The sequence below is a fragment of the Schistocerca cancellata genome, chromosome 4, assembly GCF_023864275.1.
Source record: "Schistocerca cancellata isolate TAMUIC-IGC-003103 chromosome 4, iqSchCanc2.1, whole genome shotgun sequence".
In the NCBI taxonomy this organism is placed as follows: Eukaryota; Metazoa; Arthropoda; class Insecta; order Orthoptera; family Acrididae; genus Schistocerca; species Schistocerca cancellata.
In genome coordinates, this window is record NC_064629.1 from 683,501,452 (window position 1) to 683,527,542 (window position 26,091).

At 44.3% G+C, this 26,091-nt stretch overlaps 1 protein-coding gene and 1 non-coding gene across 2 annotated transcripts in view; one reads left to right on the plus strand and one right to left on the minus strand.

The window, feature by feature from the left end:
- LOC126184836 (acyl-CoA synthetase short-chain family member 3, mitochondrial) overlaps nucleotides 1–26,091 on the minus strand; it is a 518,174-nt gene that overhangs the window by 434,157 nt on the left and 57,926 nt on the right. The window lies entirely within an intron of this gene.
- On the plus strand, nucleotides 7,903–7,977 carry Trnas-cga (transfer RNA serine (anticodon CGA)). Its single transcript has one exon. It is a non-coding gene; the product is annotated as a tRNA-Ser (tRNA).

Sequence of the window (26,091 nt, forward strand, 5' to 3'; positions counted from 1 at the left end):
CAAGTACTGTGTCATCACCACCCAGAAAGAGAGCTCGTTTCAAGGAATGGAGGAACAACAGATCATCCGCAGCAGATGAAGTAGATCTGTACATTTTAATGCACCTCGGAGATGATGATGACATCTTAAAGTGGTGGAGCAGACATGAAACAGATCTGCCAGGTTTGGCTGCAGTTGCAAGACGTATTTTATGTATCCCAGCAACAAGCGCACCTAGTGAAAGGTGATTTAGTAAAGCCGGCATGTTACTAACAGCAGCCAATTAAATCCGGAACGCATTAGTGATTTCCTGCTGATCAGCAATAACTATAATTTTGTTTATGTTGCAAACAATTGAAACGTATGACAAGTTACGTCTGTAAATGTTTAATGTTCTTTGTATGCTTTCTTTATGAAGATGGTTGTCTTCTAGATTACAGGGAAAGCACTTATTTAACGTTTCCTATAAATGAAAGGAAAAATATCTCTTTTGTTTGGAAATGAGACTCGTCTTCTATCCGCGATTGTATTGAAATATCATTTTACTTTCCAGGTGCTTTATGAATTTAGCTGTGTCACGTACCCGTTCTTGGAAATGTTACTTTTGTACTAAAAGAGAGAGAGAGAGAGAGAGAGAGAGAGAGAGAGAGAGAGAGAGGCGTTGGATTTGTACAGCAAAGTACAGTGCAGCGAGCCGGGGCGAGGCGAGGCGAGGTGAGACGTCAGCGGTGACCGGTCATGCTCGGTTATCCGCGTGTCCGGAATCCGGACATCAGACATGGGGCGAGTACGTGACCGAGCCGAGTCGTATGGGACCGGACACAAGCTGCTCGGTCCCCCCTTCAACAGACGAGCAGTGACCGGTCAAACACTGAGCGTTGCAGCACTCTACTGTGAATCTTTGGGTGATTCGTCTGTCATGATCGCAACAAGGTGCGCAAATCTGTCGGATATCCCGCGTGCCGGCCGGCCGCACCACAGTTGTGAATCCTGCAGTGCTGGAACGTACGGACACTCTCATTCGAGGTGGTCGATGGATCACAATCACACACCTAGCTGCTCAACTGGACGTCTCTGTCGGTAGTGCTGACATACTCGTCCATCAGTTGCAGTACTCAAAGGTGTGTGTGTCTGTAGTGTCTGGGAAGCCTGAATACTCGGTTCTCCTGACAAACAATCAGACAAGTCCTGGAGAGAGGACCTCTCAGCGTGCGATTGGCTGATCTCTTCCACAGCCTTCCCTGCTTTGTCGTTCCCGACTGGCGGACGGCGCTTGACTTTAACGTTGTAGCAGCGTCAGCATCTCTATAGCTGGATTTTGCACCTTCCGACTTCCATCTGTTTGGCCCAGTGAAGGATGCACTCCGCGGGAAGCAGTACTTGGATGATGGGAAGGTTATTGATGCAGCAAGACGGCCCCGACGTCTAACAGTAGAATGGTACCATGCGGGCATACAGGCCCTCCTAGTAACAGGGAATACGGCTGTCGCATTGAACTGAGGTTTATGTTAAAAAGTAGGGTTTTGTAGTCAGAAGAGTGCTCAATAATATGGTATTTTGGAAACCTGAAAGATAAAAAACAATCTACTTTCAGAAAAATAATTGTCGCATTGAACACCCTTAGTATATACGTGTAGCAGTCATATATTCCACAGTCATATATCCCGGAAATTCTAGTTTCATATTGAATCATGTAGGTCGTTCTTCAGTTATCGAATGATGGACAGCACAATCAAAGGTATCATTTTAAATGTGATCCTCAGCTGTTCAGAAGTAATTTAATGTACAGTTTGTAATGGTATTAGCGTCTCCAGGCGCAATAAATCACAAAAAATAAGAAAAATAAATAAGCACCCGTGGTGCAGAAATAATACGAATAAAGAAGTTTCCATGACGTAAGTTGGTTCAAATGTCTCTGAGCACTATGGGACTTAACATCTGAGGTCATCAGCCCCCTAGAACTTAGAACTACTTAAACCTAACTAACCTAAGGAGATCACACACATCCATGCCGGAGGCAGAATTCGAACCTGCAACCGTAGCGGTCGCGCGGTTCCAGACTGTAGCGCCTAGAACCGCTCGGCCACTGACTTAAGTATATTCTTGTTAAATTTTATGTCACACACGCGAGACTCTCTTCGGCTCTGACCTAGTTGGCTTGTAGTGTCTTTGTCGAACTTGTTCTGAGTCACCTATAGCAATTGGATGTAATAAGCATGGGTTTAGGTATAATTGTGTGTTTGTATAAAGTTACATTGAACCAGATCTGCGCTCCCCTCTCCCATTCCATAACTACGTGGCGAAACTAAACCATGTTAACTAGACAGACCAGTTGTGATGATGTATATTGAAACAGAAACACGGCTAGTTGTTGAAATGCCATTGGTACTGAATAAATATCAATTAATCTCTACCCTTGACTGATTATTTGCTCCCTCCGCCATAAAGAATGCGTGAAAGTCAGTACCACAATCGAATCCTGAAATCAAATAAAAGCTATATACTGCCTATTAAGCCCTGTATAGGTGCCTTCTGTAGTGGTTCAAAATAATATTGAGTTATCTGTTGCGTGAAAATTTTTACAGGTTACTTAAAACCTTCCGCTAGAAATTATTAACACCCAGCAATAACTAGCAGGGGCCAGTAATTTCGTGGACCACACGAATTTAAGAAACCGTTTACTACAGACGGTAGCTTGCAGGAGCTGTAGGGCCGGCCGGGGTGGCCGAGCGGTTCTGGGCGCTACAGTCTGGAACCGCGCGACCGCTACGGTCGCAGGTTCGAATCCTGCCTCGGGCATGGATGTGTGTGATGTCCTTAGGATATTTAGGTTTAAGTAGTTCCAAGTTATAGGGGACTGATGACCTCATAAGTTAAGTTCCATAGTGCTCAGAGCCATTTGAATAGGTGCTGTAGGACATGACAAAGTGACAGTAATCTTCCGATTTAGGTAGAGTTTTACCACCACCAGTATTGGAAGGTTCCGTTACACCATTAACTGTCGTGTCCATTCGAAGATTCCTGGCAAGTCCGCAACAGTAACAGCAGCGACGTCAATTCGAGTGGTGAGGTCTGCTTCTGTTTCGACAACGGTTTCCTACACCAGTTGCTTCATATGATCTCAGAGTAAGAAATCCAGACACATGAGGTCAGGTGCCGCATGTGGCCAGGCTACAGGGCCACCTCGGCCGATCCATCGATTCCCGAAGATGGCTCTCAGATGATTCCCCACACCAATACTGAAATGGGCTGGCGTTCCATCGTCGTGGAAGTAATAGGCTGGTTGGAAAGTTCATTGCGTTTTTGTTTTACTTGTTGGTATTCCGGTTGCTGTGGGTTCATTTAACGACAGTCATTTTCATTTGTAGTTCATTGCTGCAGTTTCAGTTTACATATTGCCATTTTCTCATTTGGAGATAGTGAGTGGAGCTGTGGATGCTAGAAAATAGAGTGGTAAGTGGAGAAATCGGAACATTTCCGACATATTCTTCTGTTTGTGTTCATTAGAGGGGTGGCAGCAGCGGAAGCAGTTAGATACATTTGTGGCGTGAGTGGTGATAATCCCATTGGGGAGAGCACAGCAAGAAAATGGCTTTTTCGTCTTAGGGAGGATCATTTTGCCGTTAGTGACTCTCCACGTTCAGAAAGACCTTCGGAGTTTGATGAAGATCGTTTAAACGCAACAATCCACAGTGATGCACGTCAGTGCACTCGAGAACTGGCATATGCAATGAATTGTGATCATTTCATCATTGTGTTTCAAAAATTGGGTGTATGGGTACCGCATGCTCCAAGCCAAAATCACACTAATCAGCCGGAGGCCACGTGTGCGTCTCCGCTTCTTCGTCATCAACAGGCTCGTGAACAACATCGACCATTCCTATCCCGCATAGTCAATGGTGGCGAGACATGATGTTTTTATGCTACCACAAGGAAAAGAAAGGAATGATTGATCCCAAACAATGCAGCAACTCCCCGTACAAAGACTTGTGCGCATCCGCAAAATTTAATGTTATGGATCTGGTGGAAAAGTAACGGTGTGGCGTACTACGAATTGCCAACTGCAGGTGATGGCACATGTCGGCAGTAATGACGTGTGTCGCTGTGGATCGGAAGTGATTATCTCTGGTTTCCGGCGGCTATCTGAGTTGGTGAAGACTGCCAGTCTTGCTAGCGAGATGCAGGCAGAGCTCACCATTTGCAGCATCGTCGACAGGACCGATTGCGGACCTCTGGTACAGAACCGAGTGGAGGGTCTGAATCAGAGGGTCAGACGGTTCTGCGACCGTGTAGGCTGTAGATTCCTCGACTTGCACCATAGTGTGATGGGGTTTCTGGTTCCACTAAATAGGTCACGTGTCCACTACACACAGGAGGCGGCTACACGGGTAGCAGGGGCTCTTGTGGCGTGGACTGGGCGGTTTTTTAGGTTAGACAGTCTCGGGAAAGACCAAAAAGGGCTCCAGTCTCAAAGGGTACTGGGCAAAGAAACGACGAGGATCGACCAAGCAACAGTAGGTATTATTGTTGTAAATTGTCGTAGATGTGTTGGAAAAGTACCAGAGCTTCAAACGATGATAGAAAGCACTGAAGCTGAAATCATTATAGGAACAGAAAGCTGGCTAAAGCCGGAGATAAATTCTGCCGAAATTTTTACAGAGGCGCAAATCGTGTTCCGAAAGGATGGATTAAATAAAGTAGGTGGTGGTGTGTTTGTGTCTGTTGGTAGTAGTTTATCTAGTAGTGAAATTGAAATAGAAATTTCCTGCGAATTGCTATGGGTAGAGGTTATACTCAACAGCCGTACCAGAATAATTGGCTCATTCTACCGACCCCCCGACTCAGATGATATAATAGCTGAACGGTTCAAAGAAAACTTGAATCTCATTACAAATAAGTACCCCAACTCATACAGCTATAATTGGTGGAGACTTCAACCTACCCTCGATTTGTTGGCGAATATACATGTTCAAAGCCGTTGGTAGACAGAAAACATCTTCCGAAATTCTACTAAATGCTTTCTCTGAGAATTACTTTGAACATCTAATTCATGAGCCCACATGAATTGTAAATGGTTGCGAAAACACACATCACCTCTTAGCCACAAATAATCCAGATCTAATAGAGAGCGTCATGACAGATACAGGGAATAGTGAACATAAGGTCATTGTAGCGAGGCTCAAAACCATATCAACCAAAACCACTAAAAATAAACACAAAATATATCTATTTAAAACAACTGATAAAAATTCGCTTGATGCCTTCCTAAGAGAGAGTCTCCATTCCTTCCAAGTTAATTATGTAAGTGTAGACCAGATATGGCTCAAATTACAAAATACAGTATCGACAGCAGTAGATAGATTCATACCGCGTAAGTTAATAAGAGACAGGACTGATCCACTAAGGTACACAAAACACGTCAGAACATTGTTGCAGCAGCAACGAAAAAAGCATGCCAAATTCAGAAGAACGCAAAATCCCCAAGACTGGCTAAGTTTCACGGAAGCTCGAAATTTAGTGCGGACGTCAATGCGAGATGCTTTTAATAGTTTCCACAATAAAACAGTGTCTCAAAATATGGTAGAAAACGCTAAGAGATTCTGGTCGTATGTAAAGTACACCAGTGGCAAAAAACAGTCAATACAGTCACTGCGCGATAGCGATGGAAATGTTACCGATGATGATGCCACTAAAGCGGAGTTACTAAATACAGTTTTCCGTAATTCCTTCACGAAAGAAGACGAAGTAAATATTCCATAATTCGAAACCAGAACAGCTGTCAGCATGAGTGACATAAAAGTATGTATCTTAGGTGTTGCGAAACAACTCAAATCACTTAAGAAAGGCAAGTCCTCCGGCCCAGATGGTATACCAATCAGGTTCCTTTCAGAGTATGCAGACACAATAGCGCCTTTCTTAGCAATCATATGCAACCGCTCACTTGACGAAAGGTCTGTTCCTAAAGACTGGAAACTAGCACAGGTCACACCAATATTCAAGAAAGGAAATAGGAGTAACCCATTGAATTACAGACCCATAACACTGACCTCAATTTGCAGTAGGATTTAGGAGCATATACTGTACTCGAACATTATGAATCGCCTTGAAGAAAATGACTTATTGATACATGACCAACACAGATTCAGAAAATATCGTTCTTGTGCAACACAGCTAGCTCTTTGTTCCCATGAAGTAATGAGTGCTGTCGACAAGGGATCTCTGATCGATTCCATATTCCTAGATTTCCAGAAGGCTTTTGATACCGTTCCTCACAAGCGACTATTAATCAAATTGCGTGCGTATGAAGTATCGCGTCAGTTGTGTGACTGGATTCGTGATATCCTTTCAGAGAGGCCACAGTTCGTAGTGATAGACGGTAAATCATCGAGTAGATATCTGGCGTTCCGCAAGGTAGTGTCATAGGCCATCTGTTGTTCCTGATTTTTGTGGCCGAGCGGTTCTAGGCGCTAGAGTCTGGAACCGTGCGACCGCTACGGTCGCAGGTTCGAATCCTGCCTCAGGCATGGATGCGTGTGATGTCCTTAGGTTAGTTAGGTTTAAGTAGTTCTAAGTTCTAGGGGACTGATGACCTCAGAAGTTAAGTCTCATAGCGCTCAGAGCCATTTGTTCCTGATTTACATAAATGCTCTAGGTGATCAGTTCCAGTTACAAAATGATCTAGAGAGAATTTCTGTATGGTGCGAAAAGTGGCAATTGGCACTAAACAAAGAAAAGTGCGAGGTTATCCACATCATTACTAAAAGAAATCCGATAAATTTTGGGTATACGATAAATCACACAAATCTAAGAGCTGTCAATTCGACCAAATACCTAGGAATTACAATTACGAGCAACTTAAATTGGAAAGACTACATAGATAATATTGTGGGGAAGGTGAAACAAAGACTGCGCTTTGTTGGTAGGACACTTACAAGATGTGACAAACCCACTAAAGACACAGCCTACATTAGACTTGCCCGTCCTCTGCTGGAAACTAGCTGCGCGGTGTGGAATCCTTACCAGGTAGGATTGACGGAGGACATCGGAAAAATGTAAAGAAGGACAGCTCGTTTCGTGTTATCGCTCGATAGGAGTGAGAGTGTCACTGATATGATACGCGAGTTGGAGTGGCAGTCACTGAAACAAAGGCTGTTTTCTTTGCGGCAAGATCTACTTACGAAATTTCAATCAAAAATGGCTCTGAGCACTATGGGACTTAACTGCTGAGGTCATCAGTCCCCTATAACTTAGAACTACTTAAACCTAACTAACCTAAGGACATCACACACATCCATGCTCGAGGCAGGATTCGAACCTGCGACCGTAGCGGTCGCGTGGTTCCAGACTGTAGCGCCTAGAACCGCTCGGCCACCCTGGCCGGCGAAATTTCAATCACCAACGTTCTCTTCCGAATGCGCAAATATTTTGTTGATACCCACCTACGTAGGGAGAAATGATCATCATAATAAAATAAGAGAAATCTGAGCTTGAACGGAAAGATTTAGGTGTTCCTTTTTCCCACGTGTCATACGAGAGTGGAATGGTAGAGAAGTAGTATGAAAATGAATGAGATTTTCACTCTGCAACGGAGTGTGCGCTGATATGAAACTTCCTGGCAGATTAAAACTGTGTGCCCGACCGAGCCTCGAACTCGGGACCTTTGCCTTTTGTGGGCAAGTGCTCTACCAACTGAGCTACCGAGGCACGACTCACGCCTGGTACTCACAGCTTTACTTCTGCCAGTACCTCGTCTCTTACCTTCCAAACTTTACAGAAGCTCTCCTGCGAACCTTGCAGAACTAGCACTGCTTTCTTTCAGCAGTGCTAGTTCTGCAAGGTTCGCAGGAGAGCTTCTGTAAAGTTTGGAAGGCAGGAGACGAGGTACTGGCAGAAGTAAAGCTGTGAGTACCGGGCGTGAGTCGTGCCTCGGTAGCTCAGTTGGTAGAGCACTTGCCCGCGAAAGGCAAAGGTCCCGAGTTCGAGTCTCGGTCGGGCACACAGTTTTAATCTGCCAGGAAGTTTCAGTATGAAAATGGTTCGATGAACCCTCTGCCAGGCACTTAAGTGTGAATTGCTGAGTAACCATGTAGATGTACATGTAGACATGTAGATACTTCCCCGAGGTGTAACCATCACTACTGACATTTATTATCAACAACCTAGGTGCCTTGTAGACGCAAGCCAAGAACGACGACCAGGAATGCCTTGTGATGTGCTGCTCATCCATGATATCGCCTATTCGCTTTCTTCTAGACTGACAAAAAAGCTATGGAGTAGTTGGGTTGGGTAGTCATTTCACACCCACCTAATCTTGCACCCTCGGATTTTCATCTTTTCCGCTCTTTAACGAACAACCTTCAAGGAACTTCCTTTCCGGATGAAAATGTGCTCCGAGCATGGCTCGACGAGCTCTTCACGTCAGAACCACGTGATTTCTACAGTCGCGAAATCGAAAACTCTTTGCCAGGCCTCTCTGCCGGAGTAAGTTGCCAGATCACACCCTTCCTACGCTACAGTTTTAAAGTGATAGCATTCAGACATTCGCCCATTCGTATATCAGTCACGGTAAAAGAAGGAACTGATGGATATTATACGAACACAATAAATTAATATTTTAGTTCGTCTTTTCTCCAGAGGCTCGTTATCGACTCAAATGAGTGAAGTGTGATTTAAACTCCTTAGTGTATTCATAGTTGGAAGTTTTATGGTCATAATATTTATGGAATGACTGTGACAGACGCATTTCAAGATAATCTGGAATACAAGAAGGTAGATGCTGAAAGAAGAGGTTTTCAATAAAAGTAAAAACGTGTCAACTGGATAAATTATTGCGAGAAATGATTCAAATAGCTCTAAGCACTATGGGACTTAACATCTGAGGTCATCAGTCCTCTAGACTTAGAACTACTTAAACCTAACTAACCTAAGGACATCATACACATCCATGCCCGAGGCAGGATTCGAACCTGCGACCGTAGGAGCAGGGCGGTTCCGGACTGAAGCGCCTAGAACCCCTCATCCACAGCGGCCGGCGTTACGTGTATCTGTTGTGTTTATTAAACTTATGGAAAAATGCTAAGAACTTACACACCAACCCAATATTTGTCTATCATGCAGAGATAAATCTTCCAGCAGTTATCTCAACACATGTTCTACGAAAATGCGGTATCTCTGTCCGTTGAGATGGAATAGAAGCCCCATGAAACATGAGTGATCATAGGACAATGAAACTTTCTGGAAACATTGGTAAGGACATATCGAAGAGAAATATAGAATAAACCATTAAAAGAAACATTTAAGTATGACAACCATCTGCATTCACGACCGACAGCCTGGAACCGCGCTAGAGATAGTTCTACAGCTGGTTGAAACATGTCAGGTGGAATGCTACTTACCTCCGTCGCTATGCTCATCTTCAACCTCCACTGTGTGTTAGCTTTACTTTGATAAACCCTCTCCTTCAGGCAACCCCACCGCAAGAAACCACACGGCTTCAGATCTGGTGATCTTGGTGACCACGCAGTTTGGAACGATGGGTCAGGGATACCGATTCCACGAAATGTGTTACGGAGTAACCAAGTAACTTCACGAGCAATGTGAGGTGGATGAGCTCCATTGTGCATCAAAACAATTGAGTCCAAAGCACCTCTTTCCTATAGAGCGCCGATCACATGTTGGCGAAGCATGTAACAGTAACTTGCGCCGTTCACACTGCATGTCCTAGGTCCTTGGGGTCAGAATTACTCAAAGAAAAATGGACAAATTATAAACAGTGCCGTGGAGTGACACCACACAGTGACGTATTTGCTATGAAGGGGAACATCATGAACATTCGTTGGCGGTGATGATCCCCAAATGCGACAATAGTGAGAGTTCATTGCCCCTGTGAATGTAACTTGTGGGTCTTCGGTCCACAAAATGTTCCAAGGCTACACGTTGTCAATTTCAGTACTTGAAAGAAAAGTAAGCTGGAAGTCTATTGGAATGTCTACGTCACGTAGCAAAAGCTGGTGACTAATGTGAAGTTTGTACAGATACCGTTTCAGAGTTGTTCACAGTACTTTTGACCGGTGGACCATGGAATGTTCATCTGTTGTGACACAGCTCGTGCAGCGGCCATGGCAACAGTAACTTCTTCAAAAATTTGTGGCGCAATTTGCTCCATTAATTTCCACCTGAGAAGGTAACACTGAGTACCAAGTCTACGTTCCAGGTTACAAACGTTGCTCAACGTGACCACCATCAGGATCCACGACAGCCTGGAACCGCACTAGAGATACTATTTCACAAATGTTCACAACACTTTTCGAACGGTGGGCCATGTAATGTTCAGCTGTCGTGGCACAGCTCGTGCTCTGCTTGCAGATTGTACATTGCGTCCAGCATTCTCAGCTATGGCAACAGTAACTTCTTCAACAATTTGTAGCGCAATTGGCTGTCGGCATCTCCTAGGAACAGTATCCAAATCGCCAGTTAATTCGAACTTCCGAGTCATGATCTTCAACCTCTGTGCGAAAAGAAGACGTATAATTATTTCTTTTATGCTCCGATACTCGTAAAGGGCAACAGCACTGTTGTTGTTGTTGTTGTTGTTGTGATAAAACAGCATTACGAGTAAAGCCCCATTCACTTTGTCGAGACCCATGGTGACTATGTGGAACTATAACGCGCACTGATGCTTGTGTTTCAGCCGTACAATGCCGTATCAGTACCACTGCCCGACGGCAGATTATGACACTAGCACGACAAACAATGCAAACCCTGCAGCGGGTAGTCTGAACATTATTCCAATAATGTTGGGTACCGATACGGTAAATAGTTTTCCGTCTGCGCTGGCTCAAGAAGCGAAAGTTTTAATTATGACCACCCCGAACTTACTTGAATAAAAGAAATATATATATTTCTGCGTCAGACACGAAGTATTATTTCCCCCACTACGCAATTCGTTGGATGATCATCATTATGTTGTTATTAGTCGTAAGCATCGTCGATTTCTTGCAGCAAGATGTGTGGTTGGTGAGAGAATGGGTTGTCAGTTGCACTGTTAATTACAAAGCATCCACAGAACTCTTACATGTGACATACCAGATGAATTAAAGATATTAACGGTAATTACAGTGCAATAAGAGCAGTACGTGTGCTTCCCTCCGCTGAAATTCGCATTTGCTGCTTATGTCACAAAGAAGTTACAGGTTTTCGACAAAGAATTTACCAAAAGCGGCCCTCACACATTCCATAATATAGTCTAACGGTCAATAATGTATTATTAATACTACAAATATTGATGAGCAGTATTGATGGCCCTCAAAATATACTCGGTATTGTCAATACATACTGAACGTGCGACGTCAAGTATTGACGGTTTTACAATATTCTCCATTCAGATGTCGACAGATTTCATGAACCAGCGACAGGGCGTTAGTAAGCACTGCATATCATACCAAAGATTCAATTTTTCGAGTAACCTTTTAACACAAAACCATTCTAATAGGCCTATGCAAGAGTAATTATAGCACTTCAGGATGGTCAACGGAGGACTGTCTATGACACTGCTTCCTTTATTATTTTCAAAATATAGTATAGTTTGGTGAATTACATAGCTGTTTGGAAAAACGCTTCCAGTTCGGAAAATATATCATATATATCTGCAGTGACTAACAAAATGTCGTCTAAATGTATGTCAATGTCAGGAAATTATTACAAAATGTAGAAAAAAATGTTTCGTTAATTTGGTAGGTGAACATGTTCTCGCCACGGAAATATAATTGCTTCACAGGTTTACGTACAATATTACCAATTGTGTTTACATAACTAAACTTCAAGCATCGACTGAGCCCTCATTAAGGTAGTTTCATCTGTATTTTAAGGTATCGACGTCAGCAATTTCTCGTACGATACAGATCTGATCCGAAAACAGTTTATGAAATCATGAGGAAATGTGAGGCTTATTTCATTCAAAAAATTAACATGCAACAAGTCGCTCGTCTGTTTCAGCCATTTTCTGATCAATTTCCTCTTTTTCGTTGTTTTCTGTTGTTAGAGCTGATATAATTACTGCACAAACTTTCTTTTGGGCGTTCAACCTTTTAACCCTATAAAATAGCGTTGCCAACTGACAATAATATTGTTGGTATGTAGGTTACTTCAGTATATTGATGGTTTGAGAAACTACAATTGTCAATAAATATTGATGGTGTGTAGCCCCCAACAGAATGATATAAACCGAAAACTGTGTAATATATGTACTTCTCCTCTGTTTTTATGCCTCAGTGAGATATGCATTTAACAACAGTACAAGCTGATTAATCTATTTCTGAGAGTTTCACAGTCCCATTAGTAGAAACTTCCATGTAATGGTGTAATCAAAATAAAACATAGCTAGGTAAATTTTGTAACTCTTTACAGGTACAAGAAAAGACTCTAAATACAGCGAAGAGCCAAAGAGACTGGTAAACGTGCCTAATATCGTGTAGGGCCCTCACGAGCACGCAAAAGTGGCGCAACATGACGTGGCATAGACTCGACTAATGTTTGAAGTAGTGCTGGAGGGAACTGACACCATGAATCCTGTAGGGCTGTGCATAAATCCGTAAGAGTACCAGGGTATGGAGAGCTCTTCTGAACAGCACGTTCAAGGCATCCCAGATATGCTCAATAATGTTCATGTCTGGGGAATTTTGTGGCCAGAAGAAGTGTTTAAACTCAGAAGAGTGTTCCTGGAGCCACTCTGTAGCAAAACTGGACGTGTGGAGTGTCGGATTGTACTGACGGAATTGCCGTAGTCCGTCAGAATGCAGAATGGACATGAATGAATGCAGGTGATCAGACAGGATTCTTACGGACATTTCACCTGTCAGAATCGTATCTAGACGTCTCAGGTGTCCCATATCACTCCAACTGCACACACCCCACACCATTACAGAGCCTCCATCATCTTTAACAGTCCCCTGCTGACACACAGGGTCCATGGATTCATGAGGTTGTCTCCATACCCGAACACGTCCATCCACACGATACAATTTGAAACGAGACTCGTCCGACTAGGTAACGTGTTTCCAGTTGTAAGAGTCCAATGTCCGTGTTGACGGTCCCAGGCGAGGCGTAAAGCTTTGTGTCATGCAGTCATCAAGGGTACACGAGTAGACCTTCGGCTCCTAAAGCCCATATCGATGATGTTTCATTGAATGGATCGCACGTTGACACTTGCTGATGGCCGAACATTGAAATCTGCAGCAATTTGCGGAAGGATTGCACTTCTGTCACGTCGAACGATTCTCTTCAGTCGTCGTTGGTCCTGTTTTTGCAGAATCTTTTTTCAGCTCCAGAGATGTCGGAGGTTTGATATCTTACCGGAATCCTGATATTCACGGTACACTCGAGAAATGGTCGTACGGGAAATTCCTCATTTCATCGCTACCTCGGAGACGCTGTGTCCCATCACTCGTGCGCCGACGATAGCACCACGTTCGAACTCACTTAAATCTTGATAAGAGAAAAGTAAGAAGCCTAGAGAGATGAATTCAGCTGGGTAGAAGATTCAACATTCTGGCCTATGCGCATTATGTAGTTATAACAGCACAGAATGAATCAGATCTGATTCAGAAGGCATGAGTGCATCATTGTTAATGGAAGAGGAAATGAAAGCAAGCTTGATGATAAATATGGATAAGACCAGCAGCAGTAACCGATCTAACAACTGCGCCAGACAATTTTTGTCTGCCGCGCGGGATTAACCGAGCGGTCTCGGGGCTGCAGTCATGTACTGTGCGGCTGGTCCCGGGGGAGGTTCGAGTCCTTCCTCGGGCATGGGTGTGTGTGTTTGTCCTTAGGATAGTTTAGGTTAAGTAGTGTGTAAACTTAGGGACTGATGACCTTAGCAGTTAAGACCCATACGATTTCACACTCACACTTGTTGTCTTATATGGGCGTGCTGTGCGGGGTAGCCGTGCGGCCTTGGGCGTCTTGTCACGGTTCGTGCGGCTCCCCTCGTCGGAAGTTCGAGTCCTCCCTCAGGCAGGGGTGTGTGTGTTGTCCTTAGCGTAAGTTGTTTAGGTTATATTAAGTAGTGCGTTAGCCTAGGAACTGATGACCTCAGCAGTTTGGTGCCATAGCCCTTATCACAAATTTCCAAAATTTATATGGGCGTTGCCGATCGCTGATTCGTATTCTGCCTGTTTACATATCTCTGTAATTTAATACGCATGCCTATAACAGTTTCTTTGGCGCTTCGGTGTATATTGTGTACCTGTGTCAAATGGCTCTGACTACTGTGGGACTTAACATCGGAGGTCATCAGTCACCTAGAACTTAGAACTACTTAAACCTAACTAACCTAAGGACATCACACACATCCATGGCCGAGGCAGGATTCGAACCTGCGACCGTAGCAGTCGCGCGGTTCCGGACTGAAGCACCTAGAACCGCTCGGCTACCACGGCCGGCGTACCTGTGTCAAGCGTGTGGATCAGGATATGTGGGAGTTCGTAAAAGTCACAAGAGAAACAATCGGTTTAAGACGTAACATCAATATGCATTCTGAAATCACAGATTACTGGTAAAGCTACCAGTAATTCAGAGTGGTCACTGTGGCCGCGGTTACGGAACAGAGTCCAAACATCCTTAGGAAACGAGAGGGAGGGAAAACCGACCTGCCAGGCCGAAAGCTGACAGCAGAGACTGCCTTCCCGACCGACGCTCTTCTAGCATCCCCGTGTCCAGCACTCCCCCACTCCTGATACTGGCCGCTACAGTCGCCACGCGGGAAAACTTTGCGTTAGCAACCTCAACTGGAACGCACCGCTTTTAGCTCAAAGAGCTGGGAATTTCGCAGAGATTTTTGCTATCATGTTGTAGAATACTCAAAAGCGTATGACAGTGTGACGAGGAAGCTTGATGGCAAGTACTTGAAAGGGCGCAGGTTTCCAGCAAACTAACACAAGCATGTATATAAAAGGGGGAGGAGGAGACTAGTGTTTAACTTCTCGTCGACAACGAGGTCATTAGAGACGGAGCGCAAGCTCGGGTGAGGGAAGGGTGGGGAAGGAAATCGGCTGTGCCCTTTCAAAGGAACTATCCCGGCATTTGCCTGAAGCGATTTAGGGAAATCACGGGAAACCTAAATCAGGATGGCCGGAGACGGGATTAAACCGTCGTCATCCCGAATGCGAGTCCAGTGTGCTAACCACTGCGCCACCTCGCTCGGTATGTATTTAAGAGACAACACGCAAGATGAAAGTGAACGGAAAGATGCCAGAGAGGGCCGAAGTCAGGACTGGAGTGTGGCAGGAAGACTGCCTATCCTCCCATTCTATTCAATATAGTACTAGAAAGAGAACTGAGAAAAGTAACAAGCCTAGAGACAGGAATTCAGCTGGGTAGAAGATTCAACGTCCTGGACTATGTGGATGATGTGGTTTTAACAGCACAGAATGAACAAGATCTGATTCAGAAGACGTGAGTGCACGAGTGTTAATGGAAGAGGCAATGAAAGCAGGCTTGATGATAAATATGAACCAAATACCTAGTAGTTAGCAGAGAAATCTTTGAAAGCGTAAAAGCGTTCAAATATCTTCGGGCAGTACTCAGTGAAAGGAATGAAATGGACCAGGTAAGAATGGACTAGGTAAGAATTCAGGCAGGAAACAGGTCAAGATTTGCACACAGAGAGCCGCTGAAGTCCTGGTTCCTATCGAGATCCACGAAGATTAGGATCTATTGGACTGGAATACAACCCGTGATCCAATACGAAGCAGAGACGTGGCCTCTACCCCAAAAAGTAGAAAACCCTTGACATTTGGAAAATATTTTTGGGCCAGTGAAGGATGGACACGACTGTAGAAAAAGGAAAAAATCGCAAACTGCAGGACTTGTACAAATTGCTGGACATTGTGGCAGTGATTAAGGAGAGGAGACTGAATTGGTATGGGCATGTAATGCATCTAGAAGGTCAAATCATCAGGCAGGTGCTGGAAGAGGACATTAGAGGTAACAGACCAAGGGGAACAGCACACTTTCCATGGACTGAAGTGATCAGAGATGATATGAATAGGGTTTAACTGGTTGGAGAATAACACATGGACCGAAGAAGATGGAAGAGGCAGATTGACAAGGCCTAGGACGGACTGCGATTTGTGTGAGTAACGTAGCAAGTAAGTGATTTAGTAGTAAATTACTCCCGATACCCACTAAACTGGTGGTAGCCTTAACTGGCTAGAGGAGATACACGGATCAAAGAAGATGGAGGAGACTGATTGTCGAGGCCAAAGACCAACTGCGATTTGTGTGGCCAACTTAGCAAGTAAGTAAGCGAGTAAGTAGTAAATTACTCCCGATACTCTTTAGGCTGGCTATGTCCTACACAATCGTTCCCTCTTTTGTGGTAGTGACGACTATAATTTGAATACGTGAGAGATGGTACTTAAATACCTCAAATTTTGCCGAAAGGTGACGTATAACTGGTAACAAGGTGAAATAGAACTGGTACAATAATATAGGACTTACACAAATTACGAGTTGCGACATATTCGCAATAAGGTTCCACAGTGATGCTGAAGATATTTATTTTATTATAAATCCAACCGCGGACCACAAACTTTTATTAATCAGGGAATTAATTTCGGTCAACGATGACCATATTCATTCCTAAAAAAAAATAAACATACAGAGGTAGCTTGATGTACAATATTTCCAAATTACATAAAATACACACTCATAAATCATTATTCGGAAACATGACAGGATTTCCGTATCTGAGTAAATCGAGTGTACTCCACAATTCATGTCATTGGGTATATAGATGGTGCAGTGACATTAATCAGCCATACAAGCTTCGTCACAAAATCACAGATTTTGAGTACCTTGAACATCATTATTGTGGTGTCACCGCCAGACACCACACTTGCTAGGTGGTAGCTTTTAAATCGGCCGCGGTCCGCTAGTATACGACGGACCCGCGTGTCGCCACTGTCAGTAATTGCAGACCGAGCGCCACCACACGGCAGGTCTAGAGAGACGTACTAGCACTCGCCCCAGTTGTACAGCCGACGTTGCTAGCCATGGTTCACTGAGAATTACGCTCTCATTTGCCGAGACGATAGTTAGCATAGCCTTCAGCTACAGTTGCTACGACCTAGCAAGGCGCCGTATTCAATTGCTATAATACTTCTGTGTCATCAAGAGCAATGTTCTACAAATGTGGATTAAAGTTAAGTATTCCAGAAGCTACGTACTTTTCTTTATAGCATTCATTACGTATCCTGTTTCAGACCTCACGCCAGCCTGCGTAGGCTTATAGCGTGCATTTCGGTCTCCTCCAACAAAACAGTGGTGGCACGTCTGCCGACACTTCAATTATGGCATACATATTGACACTTTAAGGCCACAAAGTATACTGCTGTGCAGCGACGAGTAAGGTGCCTGCATTCTGGCACGTTAGATGACGCTGCTGCGCGTCAGTTCACGTACCTTCATAGAAATATTCTTTTCAATTAATTGTGTAAAATCTCTCCTACAAAATTGAACGATAATGTATCCCAAAACGCTGATGGTAGTGCTTATACAGTATATTACATAATAAAATTTAGCGGTGAAAGAGACATTATTAAGAATAATACTAACGGTGTTACAAAATTACATAGCATTATTGCACACGGTTCAGTCCCGCGTCCGGCCATACTGATTTAGATTTTCCGTGATTTCCCTAAATCGCTCCAGGTAAATGCCGGGATGGTTCTTTTCAAAGGGCACGGACGACTTCCTTCCCCATCCTTCCATAATCCGATGAAACCGATGACCTCGCTGTCTGGTCTCCTGCCCCCAAAAAACCCATAACTGCACAGTGCAAGCCATCATTAAAACAAAATCTATAGTTCGCTAAGTTAGGAGACCAAAAAAAAAAAAAACCATCCTTCAAGCGCACACACCGATCCAAATAATCCATCCGCAGAACATTATATGACAAACGAGCTCACAAACACATGCAAAGAAAAGAGCAGAGTTTCACTGGACGTAATGTGCGCTATTGACTCACAGGGTTTACTCGTGAGCTGCAGTTGAAACAGATTGTAACAAAGGAGGATTTTTAAAAAATATATAATACTATGTTACAAAAAATATGCAGTATCATTGTACAATATATTCGAATCATTAAACAACATGTCCGCAGCTCACCAATAAAAGATATTTTTTCTAATTAAAAGAAATTTTCTTCGAAGTTCTGTGAACTGGCGTGGAACAGCGAGCGACATCTAGCGTTCCAGAATGAAGGCACATCACTGATCGCTGCACAGCAGTATACTTTGTGTCCTTAAAGTGTCAGTATGTATGGCGTAATAATGTCAAAGTACTCAAATTTGTGAATTTTGACGAAGATTAATATGACTGTACCATATGTATACGCAATGACACGAATTGTGTAAATACTCTTACGAGAACGCCGGCCACAGTGGCCGAGCGGTTCTAACCGCTTGAGTCCGGAACCGCGCTGCTGCTACGGTCGCAGGTTCGAATCCTGCCTCGGCCATGGATGTGTGTGATGTCCTTAGGTTAGTTAGGTTTAAGTAGTTCTAAGTCTAGGGGACTAATGACCTCAGATGTTAAGTCCCATAGTGCTTAGAGCCATTTGAACAATTTTTTCTGACGAGGACCTTCTCAAAGATCAGTTATTTTCAACATTAATTGGAAGACAGTAAGTCATATCAGTTATACATGTAAGCACTTCACAAGATGCTCATGTCCTGCTTACAACAGGCAACATGCTAACTGGGGCGTGTTGAAAAGTAATGCCTCCAAATCTTTTATTCTGTTGTCACTATCGGTTGAGAAATTACATGTCATGCATATTACTCAGTCGACTTTTCTGCTTCGCTGACGCAAGTTGGAACCCTCTGCCGCTAGAGACATCCATATTGTAGTGTGTAATATGGCGGTGTATAACGTAACTATGTCGATGCGTGAGAAACAGCGTGCTGCAATCGTGTTTCTAAGCGCAGAAAACGTACCTCCAGTTGAAATCCATAGGAGAGTGGAAGTGGTGTACAGTGAGAATTGTATCTACATTTACATCTACAAGATTACTCTGCATTTCACAGTTAAATGTCTGTCAAAGGGTTCATCGAACCACCTTTAAGCTACTTCTCTGCCGTTTCACTCTCGAACAGCGCGCGGGAAAAGCTAACCCTTTAATCTTTCCATATATATATATATATATATATATATATATATATATATATATATATATATATATATATATATATATATAATATAGTTCAAAATAATATAGCTCAGCCGGCCGGAGTGGCCGAGCGGTTAAAGGCGCTACTGTCTGGAACCGCACGACCGCTACGGTCGCAGGTTCGAATCCTCCCTCGGGCATGGATGTGTGTGATGTCCTTAGGTTAGTTAGGTTTAAGTAGTTCTAAGTTCTAGAGGACTTATGACCACAGCAGTTGAGTCCCATAGTGCTCAGAGCCATTTGAACCATTGAACCAATATAGCTCAAAAGAATTCCAGTCGCACTTTTTTGTTGCATATCACATCAAAATAGAGAGTAAACACCAAATACTGTTATAACTAGAACTACCATGTATTTATGGCTTAAGAACTAAATACAAAGTTCAAAGCTCATCTTTCGGGTGATTTATATTCATAATAGTCACTGGATGTTGTTTGTTACTCGGGAAGAACTCCCCGGAGCGAGTTACAAAAGCGCCTGTTTGTGCAGGACCTCTACAGTCGCTCCCAACACAGAAGACGGGTACCAGAGAGATTTGACAGCGTCAACAAATCATAGTGACGATTCATCTCGACCGATAATTCTGGCAGGTGTAGGAAAAAAAAGGTGTTCAAAGCTATGTTGAAGGTATATCCCAGCTGGGCGGAGAGTTAAATGGTAGTCGTGACTACGTCACAACAGTAGCTATTAAATAATAGGCCACTGTCATTTAATGTGATGCGGTATGAATGAATGATAAAGGTATTATCCTAGCAAACCGTAGTGGCAGTTATTATTAAGTGTGCTGCATACCGGGCCTTACACTACGCGTGGGCAAGGAGATGCGGAAGTTTCGGCTGATAAGAGAGCCATTTCACAGTCACGGGTTCAAGTCTGAAAAACTATGTCAGAAGAGATGTAATTACAAGCCTTAGTACAGCACTGCAGGTCGGCTAGAGACATTGTCGAGTACGACTGACGATCCATACTGTCAAAATACACTCCTGGAAATGGAAAAAAGAACACATTGACACCGGTGTGTCAGACCCACCATACTTGCTCCGGACACTGCGAGAGGACTGTACAAGCAATGATCACACGCACGGCACAGCGGACACACCAGGAACCGCGGTGTTGGCCGTCGAATGGCGCTAGCTGCGCAGCATTTGTGCACCGCCGCCGTCAGTGTCAGCCAGTTTGCCGTGGCATACGGAGCTCCATCGCAGTCTTTAACACTGGTAGCATGCCGCGACAGCGTGGACGTGAACCGTATGTGCAGTTGACGGACTTTGAGCGAGGGCGTATAGTGGGCATGCGGGAGGCCGGGTGGACGTACCGCCGAATCGCTCAACACGTGGGGCGTGAGGTCTCCACAGTACATCGATGTTGTCGCCAGTGGTCGGCGGAAGGTGCACGTGCCCGTCGACCTGGGACCGGACCGCAGCGACGCACGGATGCACGCCAAGACCGTAGGATCCTACGCAGTGCCGTAGGGGACCGCACCGCCACTTCCCAGCAAATTAGGGACACTGTTGCTCCTGGGGTATCGGCGAGGACCATTCGCAACCGTCTCCATGAAGCTGGGCTACGGTCCCGCACACCGTTAGGCCGTCTTCCGCTCACGCCCCAACATCGTGCAGCCCGCCTCCAGTGGTGTCGCGACAGGCGTGAATGGAGGGACGAATGGAGACGTGTCGTCTTCAGCGATGAGAGTCGCTTCTGCCTTGGTGCCAATGATGGTCGTATGCGTGTTTGGCGCCGTGCAGGTGAGCGCCACAATCAGGACTGCATACGACCGAGGCACACAGGGCCAACACCCGGCATCATGGTGTGGGGAGCGATCTCCTACACTGGCCGTACACCACTGGTGATCGTCGAGGGGACACTGAATAGTGCACGGTACATCCAAACCGTCATCGAACCCATCGTTCTACCATTCCTAGACCGGCAAGGGAACTTGCTGTTCCAACAGGACAATGCACGTCCGCATGTATCCCGTGCCACCCAACGTGCTCTAGAAGGTGTAAGTCAACTACCCTGGCCAGCAAGATCTCCGGATCTGTCCCCCCTTGAGCATGTTTGGGACTGGATGAAGCGTCGTCTCACGCGGTCTGCACGTCCAGCACGAACGCTGGTCCAACTGAGGCACCAGGTGGAAATGGCATGGCAAGCCGTTCCACAGGACTACATCCATGATCTCTACGATCGTCTCCATGGGAGAATAGCAGCCTGCATTGCTGCGAAAGGTGGATATACACTGTACTAGTGCCGACATTGTGCATGCTCTGTTGCCTGTGTCTATGTGCCTGTGGTTCTGTCAGTGTGATCATGTGATGTATCTGACCCCAGGAATGTGTCAATAAAGTTTCCCCTTCCTGGGACAATGAATTCTCGGTGTTCTTATTTCAATTTCCAGGAGTGTATTTTGGGTCAGCTAGGTGATATGCTAACGTTAGGAGTCCCAGGCGATCGGAAAAGTGTACAAACGCGTAACATTCAAATCGCAGTTAAAGCAAGTTACAGGTAAGCGTATCTTTACGCTCAGATTATCGTTATGCCGAAACGGTTCCATCTTGTGGCAGAGCAGTTGTGAGATAATAAAGTATTTTTGACACGAATAATCACTTGTTATGAAGCCGTTATTTGCATGGTGATTTAGGTTCATAATTATTGAAATACTTCGGCGGGCATCAGACTAGGGCTGAGTTCCTGCTGTAACCCTGATCAACAGGCTGTGTGAAGAACATTCGTATGTAACTGAGTGACATGTTTCTTATAAATGGTTCAAATGGCTCTGAGCACTATGGGACTTAACATCTGAGATCATCAGTCCCCTAGACATAGAACTACTTAAACCTAACTAACCTAAGGACATCACACACATCCATGCCCGAGCCAGGATTCGAACCTGCGACCGTAGCAGTCTCGCGGTTTCGGGCTGAAGCGCCTAGAACAGCTCGTCCACTGCAGCCGGCTGCTTCTTATAAAGAGTTATTTTTAAAGATTTAGCTATATCCAACGTGGTGGTGATCTTAGTAAGTTATCCGTGCACTGTCAACAGATCATGTTTAACAATGTTTTTGAAACGTTCGTAATGCTGTACCAAGTCAGCGTCTCCTACTCCATTGGGTATTGACAATCAGATTGTCTACTAAATGTGCTAATCACAAGTTTTGCTGGGCAAGGGACCTCTGAGTGCAACAAGAGACATAGTAAGCTGAATATCATTAGTCCACCGTTCAGTTTCAACATGGTCAGGTGTTTCAGTCATGTCTGGAGTACGAGGGTAAGTCAATTATTATCCGCAATTTAGTTCTATTTTTGTTTATATTGGTAGTAATTGTCGTTTTAAGTTTATGACGCATGCTTTGTTTATTGGTTGTTATATCTTTGCAATTTTCAAGGTGCTAGGTTAGTTTCGTTATCGCCGCCGTGCTGTTAATCATGGCTGCTCCGCCGACTATTTGCACCAAAGAAGAGTAACGTTCAGTGATCCGTTTTTTGTGGTCGGAAGGCGTATCAGGGGCCGAAATTCATCGAAGACTTTCGGTACAGTACGGTAACATTGTTTTGCCACAAATGATTTTGTTAGACAGACGATTAACTGTTGACGAAGTGGCACATCTTCTGCAAATTAGTCACGGTTCTGCCTACGAAATCATCCACAACAGACTTGGGGTTCATAATGTTTGTGCAAGATGGGTCCTAAAACACTTCACACAGTTGCATAAACAAACCCCCATGGACATATGCAAAAACCATTTGGATCGCTATGGTAACGAAGGGGACAACTTCTTAGACAGGATCATTACTGGTGACGAAACATGGATCCATCATTACGAACCGGAGAGTAAACGGCAGAGTATGAAATGGAAACATCCAAATTCGCCGTGCAAGAAAAAGTTCAAGACCCAACCGTCCGCAGGAAAACTTTTGCTTACGGTTGTTTGGAACGCACAACGTCCAGTACTGGAACATTATGGGGAAAGTGGCACAACAATAAACAGTATACGTTACAGTGAGAGGCTTACTACGAGGCTAAAGCCTGCAATTCGGAGAAATCGCAGAGGATTGCTGTCACAAGGTGCTGTATTGCTGCACGACAATGCCCGTCCGCAAACTGCTGCCCACACTGTTGAAACGCTCCAGAAACTCAAATTTGAAGTACTGGATCATCCTCCATATAGTCCCGATCTTGCCTATTCTGACTATCACTTGTTTGGTCCACTCAAACAGGCATTAATGGGCCGTTGATTTGCCTCTGACGAAGTAGTCAAAGAATCGGTGCATTCCTGGTTCGCAGCTCAACCGAGAACATTGTTTTATGAGGGCATCAAGAAGCTTGTACAACGATGGACCAAGTGCGTTGAAACGCTAGGAGACTATGTCGAAAAATGATGTTCTTGTAAGTTTCCTATTTGATTACAATAAAATTTTATAACTACTTTGCAGATAATAATTGACTTACCCTCGTACAATTACAACGGCATTGAACCAAGCTCTCTTGGTTCAGCAATACAGAACAACCGCGTCGGTAACACTACGTAGTTGTTCCGTTGTTCCCGAATGTTGTTGTTGCTGTTATGATCTTCAGCGCGAAAACTGCTTAGATGTAGCTCTCCATGTTACGCTGTCCTTTGCGAGTTATTTCTTCTCCAAATAAAAACTGGAACGTACATCCTTTTGAACCCGCTCAATGTATTTATCTCTTGGTCTCCCTCTACGATTTCCCCCCCCCCCCCTCACATTTCCCTCCAGTACTAAACTGGTGATCCCTTGATGTCTCAGAACGTGTCCAATCAATCGATCTCCTCTTTTAGTCTGAAATCTTTGTAGTCCATATTTCGATTCCCCCAAAGCTACAGTCCAAAAAAATACCTTCAGAAAGGATTTCCTAACACTAAAATCAACATTTCTTTTTTCGGAAATTCTTTTCTTGCCATTGCCAGTTTACATTTCAAATCCTCTTTACTTTGGCCATCATCAGTTATTTACAGCGTAAATAGGAAAATTCATCTACTTTTAGTGCATTATTTCCTAATCTAATTCCCTCAGCATCACCTGTTTTATTTCAACTACATTACATTACTCTTGTTTTGCTGTTGTTGATATTCATCTCATAGCCTCCTTCCAAGACACTATCCATTACATTCAACAGCTGTTTCAAGTCCTTTGCTGTCTCTGATAGAATTACACAGTCATTGTCAAACTTCAAAGTTTTATTTATTCTCCCTGAACTGTAATTCCTTTTCCAAACTTTTATTGTGTTTCCTTTACTGCTTACTCAGTGTACAGATTGAATAACTTCGGGGATAGGCTACAACCCTGTCTCGGCCCCTTTCTTAACCACTTCTTCCTTTTCATGCTCTTCGACTCTTACGAGGGGCGTTCAGTAAGGAATGCAACACATTTTTTTCTGATAGCAGTTTGGTTTTATTAAGGATTCCGGTACACCATATTTTTCTCCACTCCTTTGACCAAAAAACCCTGTTTTTCAACACACTCTTCGTTCAGTGTGCCGGCCTTGCGCCATCTTGCTGGGAGAACCCGTATGTCCCATCGTACCTCTCTACTGGTCGACGTCGGAGCCGCCGACCGCTATGGTCGAGCGCTTCTAGGCGCTTCAGTCCGGAACCGCGCTGCTGCTACGGTCGCAGGTTTGAATCCTGCCTCGGGCATGGATGTGTGTGATGTCCTTAGGTTAGTTAGGTTTAAGTAGTTCTAAGTCTAAGGGACTGATGACCTCAGATGTTAAGTCCCATAGTGCTTAGAGTCATTTGAACCATTTTTGACGTCGAAGCCAACGTCTTACTGCATCAGTTATCTGCCCATCAGTCACGTACTGCTTCCCGCGGAGTGCACCCTTCATTGGGATACAGATGGAATTTGGAAGATGGAGGATTCGGGCTCAATGATGGATGAGGAAGAACCGTCTAATGAGGTACCCCAACTGGTGGACGAGTGTGTCAGCACTACCAACTAAGACGTCCAGTTGAATAGCGAGATGTTTGATTGTTATACTTATATCACCTCGAATAAGAGTGTGTGCACATTCCAACATTACAGGACTCACGGCTGTGCGCGGCCGGCCGGAACGCGGGAGATCGGACAGGTTTGAACGACTTCGTTTCAGTATTGACAGACGCCTCACCCAACGACTTTTCTACACTGCCAGGTCTCCGTAGACTAGCGAATGGCAGCTCTCTGCTTGGAACGCAGCTTCGTTACAGACGCCATATTGAAGTCTACGTGTAGGCCACCACCCATCAAAATTATATGTTACTATGGGGGCAGAATTGCGATTATTCCACGATATCCCACAACAAATTCGGCATTTTTTCAATCGAAATTGGCCGACCAAAAAAATGTGTTGTATTACTTATTTAACGCCCATCGTGTAACTGCTGCCTAGTTTCTGTTCAAATTGTAAATGGCCGTTCGCTTTCTATGTCTTACTCCTGCTACCTTCAGAATTTCAAACAGTGTATTCCAGTGAAAATTGTCAAGCACTTCTCTAAATCTACAAATGCTATAAAAGTAGGTTTGCCTTTCCTTAAGAGGTCGTAGGATCCGTATAACTAGCATGTTCCTACGTTTCTTCGTAATCCAAAGTGCTCTTCCCCGAGATCGGCTTCGACCAGTTTTTTCATTTTTCTGTAAAGAATTCGTGTTAGTATTTTACAACCTTGACATATGAAACTGATAGCTCGGCGATACTCACACCTGTCAGCACCTGCTTTGCTTGCAATTGGAAAAATTACATTCTTCTTAAAATCTGAGGGTATTTTGCCGATCTCATACATCTTGCACAACTGGTGGAACAATTTTGTCACGGCTGGCTCTTCCGAGGATATTGGCAGTTTTGGCGGAATGTGGTCCACAGGCCTTGTCTCGGCTTAGGT